Here is a 6,014-nt window from a genome sequence, read left to right on the forward strand (position 1 = left end):
ATATCCTCTCTACTTCGACCATCATCAGTTATTTTGCTCCCCAAATAGCAAAACTCCTTTACTACTTTAAGTGCCTCATTTCCTAATCTAATTCCCTCAGCATCACCCGACTTAATTAGACTACATTCCATTATCCTTGTTTTGCTTTTGTTGATGTTCATCTTATATCCTCCTTTCAACACACTGTCCATTCCATTCAACTGCTCTTGCAAGTCCTTTGCTGTCTCTGACAGAATTACAATGTCATCGGCGAACCTCAAAGTTTTTATTTCTTCTCCATGAATTTTAATACCTACTCAGAATTTTTCTTTTGTTTCCTTTACTGCTTGCTCAATATACAGATTGAACAACATCGGGGAGAGGCTACAACCCTGTCTTACTCCCTTCCCAACAACTGCTTCCCTTTCATGTCCCTCGACTCTTATAACTGCCATCTGGTTTCTGTACAAATTGTAAATAGCCTTTCGCTCCCTGTATTTTACCCCTGCCACCTTTAGAATTTGAAAGAGAGTATTCCAGTCAACATTGTCAAAAGCTTTCTCTAAGTCTACATATGCTAGAAACGTAGGTTTGCCTTTCCTTAATCTTTCTTCTAAGATAAGTCATAAGGTCAGTATTGCCTCACGTGTTCCAGCGTTATATCACCCATTTCAAGTACCAGTCTCACAAGTAGTGCAAGGAGTGCTTTCCGTCCGCGGTAATTCCTTCCTGGTATACATTGAAGAGTCAAAGAAAGTGATACACCTGCCTAGTATTGTGTAGGGCCCCCGCGTGCAACCAAAAGTGCTGCAGCACGACGTGGCATAGACTCGTCTAATGTCTGAAGTATTGCTGGAGGGAACTGACAACACGAATCCTGCAGGGCTGTCCGTAAGTCCCTAAGAGTACGACGGGGTGGATAACTCTTCTGAACAGCACGTTGCAAGGCATCCCAGATATGCTCAATAATGTTCGTGGCTGGGGAATTTAGTGATCAGCGGAAGTCTTTAAACCCAGAACAGTGCTTCTGGAGCCACACTGTAGCAATTCGGGACGTGTGCGTGTCGCATTGCCCTGCTGGAATTGCTCAAGTCCGTCGGAATGCACAATGGACATAAATGGGCATGAATGGATGCAGGTGATAAAACAGGATGCTTACGTATGTGTCACCTGCCAGAGTCGTATCTAGAGTTCTAGATGTATAAGGGGTCCCACACCATTACAGAGTCTCCACCAGCTTGAACAGTCCCCTACTGACATGCAGGCTCCATGGATTCATGAGATTGTCTCCATACCCGTACACGTCCATCCGCTCGATACAATTTGAAACGAGACTCGTCCGACCAGGCAACATGTTTCCAGTCATCGACAGTCCAATGTCTGTGTTGACGGGCCCAGACGAGGCGTAAAGTTTTGTGTCATGGAGTTCATCAACGGTACATGAGTGGGCCTTCGGCTCCGAAAGCCCATATCGATGATGTTTCGTTGAATGGTTCGCACGCTGACACTTGTTGATGACTTAGCATCCAAATATGCAGCAATTTGCGGAAGGGTTGCTCTTCCGTCATGCTCGGTTCTCTTCAGTCTTCGTTGTTCTCGCTCTTGGAGGATCTTTTTCCGGGCGGAGAGATGTCGGAGATTTGATGTTTTATCGGATTCCTGATATTCACGGTACATTCGTGAAATGGTGCTACGGGAAAAATCCCCACAACATCCGTACCTCGGAGATGCTGTGTCGCATCGCTCGTGCGCCGACTGTAACACCACGTTCAAACTCACATAAATTTTGATATCTTGCATTGTAGCAGCAATAACCGACCTGACAACTGCGCCAGACACTTGTTGTCTTATATAGGCGTTTCCGACCACAGGGCCGTATTCTGCTTTTTTACGTATCTCTGTATTTCAATGCGCATGTCTATATCAGTTTCTTTAGCCGCGTGGAGTGACTGCGCGGTTTGAGGCGCCATGTCACGGCTTGCGAGGCCCCACCCGCCGGAGGTTCGAGTCCTCCCTCGGGCATGGGTGTGTGTGATGTTCTTAGAGTAAGTTGGTTTAAGCAGTGTGTAAGTCTAGGGACCGATGACCTCAGCAGTTTGGCCCCTTAGGAATTCACACGAATTTGAACCAGTTTCTTCGGCGCTTCAGTGTATTTGATGCGTGTACGAAGTTCGTCCCTGAAATTTCTTCAGGCGTTCTAGGAACGCTTATGTCAGGTGAAGCTTACAAAACGACCAACATATGAGTTATTATAAAAGGATTCATCGTATTTCGCAAGACTGTATCTTCTGCATAAATGAAGATAGAAACCTAGGGTGAATTCAGTCGAAACTAAAAGTTTGCACTGGCGCCAGTTGTAAGTGGTCGGCTTATGTGGTGTCCGGTGGGTACCTCAACTGCTACAGCTACTGGCTCGCCAGTTCATTTCGCAAGTGCGTCGACACCGCAATAGCGAAAGGCGTTTCTGGTCTCCGTTCCAAAAAGAGTTTAAATTGCCTGACATGATTTCCATTATGAGTATATAACTGCACATTGTTGTAGCTGAAGGCTAAAACCATCCTCTTACTGGACGTGGAAACGACCGTGGACGAGGACATGGTGACGTCACAGCGTGGAATTGCACGTTCTATTACACTGCAGAGACGGAAATAAAGAATATGGTGTACAAAGATTCTTGCCTCGCGGAGAGGAATGTGGCCAATGAGATGCGACATCGTTTTTACGTCACAACCAGACCACTGAAGCCTCCATTTTTATGGCGCTAGACATCTTATCTGGTGGAGTTTCTTTCTCGCAAAGCACACGGTGTGGACATACGCTGTTTCAAAGCATTAGCAAACTGAGATTCTCTCGAAAACGCGTCATTTTAGATAAGATTTGTTGTAATAAAACATTGGAAACTGTATATCGGTAGGCTAATGGCTTGGTGTTTTTAGTGCTGTAAATTGTTTGCTGTGGACGTCTACCGTTCCATTGTTACGGCACAATGATGATCTAGCAAAAGCGTGTCGTGGCATTTTTCGCAATTAGATATTAAATAATGAGATTTATAGATACAGCCGTTACACAGCGTCTACAATATATTTCTCGTGCTGCATCCATGTTGAAGCCATACTGTCGTGAATTTATAAGTGAAAGGTAGTAGGCTGGCACCTAGCTACTTCCAAATTTTTCCCACTTTTTGTTTTCTAAAAGATTGTGAGACATATTTGTTTTTATTTGCTAACAGTACACTGTTTGGTACGAGACATGCTGTCCTAATCCTCATACAGCGAGTACAGTGGGTCTTCTACAAAACATTTGTAGTTACGTACTACGAGCACAGAAATGGAAATACAATCGTTTTTATTAGTCAGATTTTAAAGAAACCTTTTGCATGTCGTGGACGCAAATAGTTTCGCACCATTCGAACTAATAGATTCCAAAATCGTTTTGTGTGTCACCTCTCCCAATGTCCCCATCGACTAAAACGAACTATTATTCTTGCCACGATAAGGTCCATTACATTTCGATAGGGCCTTACATCACCGGCAGGGCTAGCAACGTGCTTTGCAAATAAGTTCGGTGGGGCCATCGGTGAATGATACACAGAAAACATGTTTGGAATCTAATAGATGCAGTCGCGCAAAACAGTTAGCCTCCATGAGTGCATAAGACTTCTTTGAAAGTTGACCAATGAAAACGATTGAACTTCGATTTCTGTGTTCATAGTAAGTATCTGCAAATGTTTTGCACAAGACCGACTGGATCACTGTATGACGATTAAGACGCCAGATATCGTACCGCACAGACTGCTTTTAGCAAATGAGAACAACTAACTGTCGACTCAGGATCGAACCCCCCGGCCTCCTGCATGCTAACCAAAAACAGTATCCACTGCACCAACTGCACACCACTGCTGTATCTGCTGGCAGACGTACAGTAGTTACCGTGTGTGGTTACAGCGTTTTCAGACTGACAATCTTTAACGCCATTTACTGCCCGAAATATGTGCAGGACGAAATTTGGTGAGACATTTTTGCATTGCCAGTACGTAAGAAATCGCCCTGCGAAGTCGGAGTGCGTGAATTTTTGTTCACCCCGCGCGTGTGTGTGTGTGTGTGTGTGTGTGTGTGTGTGTGTGTGAAGCCATCGACGAGTCCAGAATGTTCTTCGCGGTTTTCTCCGCTAACAGAGGTAACACAACCATTTTACGCGCTCCCGTTTTGTTAAAGAAACAGAGTCGTTTGCGCGCCAATGCAACCGATAACTGCCAATGCTGCTATCGCAGTTTACGGTTAAGGAACCACGTCATGTTCCGTGAGTGTAGGGAGGTCGTTTCAGACCTTGCAGTAACCACGGCGGACGTCTTGTCTGACGTGCTCCGCGATGACAAACACATCCCGATAGAGGATGGCTTTCGTTCCGCAGACATACCCGTATAGCCGGTTTCATCGCCCGTTCTCACACGTTTCAGTTGTTGTGAATCGTTGTCGACTTCATCTAACGACCCACAACAGCTTTTATTCGCCGCTCTTTTTGTTTGAAATTCAAGAATTCAGGAATAAATTTTGCTGGCACACATTTCATACCCAAAAGAGTCGAAAACGTTTCATAGTGTGAGTCACGTGATATCGAAGACTTCTCTGAGCGTGATTCAGGAACTGTCCATAATCATTTCATTAACGCCCTTACCACGATGTCATCAGTTGATGACGTACTGGGACGACTAAGACGTTAGTAATGATCATCGTCTTTAAGACCTTCCTAGAAACGGTTAAACCACTCGTAAATCCTTGATTTACTAATATTAGACTCACCAAAGCAATATTTGACACTTCTAAAACTTAGCTACACTTTATTCCGTTCTTATAGGAAGGTTTAATACAAATTGTGTAATCGCTTTTCATACAAAATTAATAATCGCTCACAGCTGACAACAGACTAAATATCCGATATTGCTGTCACTGTACAGAAGCTTTTCAGACAACAATAAAATTGCTCGAATTAAATTAATAAAATTCCCGAGAGTATTTTCATTCCGTCACTGCAGCTACAAGAATATGAGTTTGTTTTTATTTTTCTTTTTTTTCCCCACCAGATGCGTTTCGCTTTATTGAGGTAAAGCATGATCAGTGGTCTTTAATTAAAGAGATTTACTATCTGATTTCTTTTTAAGATTGAAAACAGTTTCTTAACAATATGCCGGTTCTTTTACACTACAAAACAATACTCACGTAGAAGTGTAAAAATGAACAGTAAATAGTGATGTACGAAAAAGTGCGCTGTGTAAAATATAAGAAATGCATAGTTCTCCAGAGCAACGAAAAATTACACTAAAATTACCAGTGTCTAATGAAGAAAGAAATCAAAGACGTGATAGCTGAAAGCATTTCCTGACGTACGCGAGAAACAAAGCAGAAATCACCGTAAGTAAAAACAGGCATACTGTTAAGAAACTGTTTCTCAATCTTGAAAATAAATCAGATTGTAAATATCTTTAATTGCAGACCACTGATGATGCTTTACCTCAAGAAAGCGTAACGCGTCTGACGAAGAAAAGAAAACAAGCACGCATTTTGTTGTAGTTTTAACGACGGAACGAAGATGCCTTCTGGTATTGTAAAGCAACTACGGACAATGTGGCCACACAAATGACGAATTAATACAGTATGAGAAGTAACAAAATACTTGTTACTCTTCTAACACACCTTGTACCTTGATAGTGTGATTGGGTTCTTTTAATGACAGTTTGATGATCTGAGAGCTTCCTTTATTCGACTAAGTTGTAGCCACAAGTGCATAATGATTTCTTCGAAGTGTTTTCAATTTATGATCGAGTACACACATCGATAACCAAATATAAATGTCTCAATATTTTCTTCATAGCCGCCATATTCCGCCAAGTAGCAGATAGCCGACAACATGCAGGCATTGCAGACAAATTTCTCATCGCCGCCTTCCAGTGATGTGCGCTGAAAGTACTGCAACAGCTCGTCGAGGCAAGCTGTCGCGATGCTGGCAGCATGACCGTTGCAGGAGAAGGATTAGGATCA

Source organism: Schistocerca serialis, chromosome 10 (assembly GCF_023864345.2).
Source record: "Schistocerca serialis cubense isolate TAMUIC-IGC-003099 chromosome 10, iqSchSeri2.2, whole genome shotgun sequence".
Lineage (NCBI taxonomy): Eukaryota > Metazoa > Arthropoda > Insecta > Orthoptera > Acrididae > Schistocerca > Schistocerca serialis.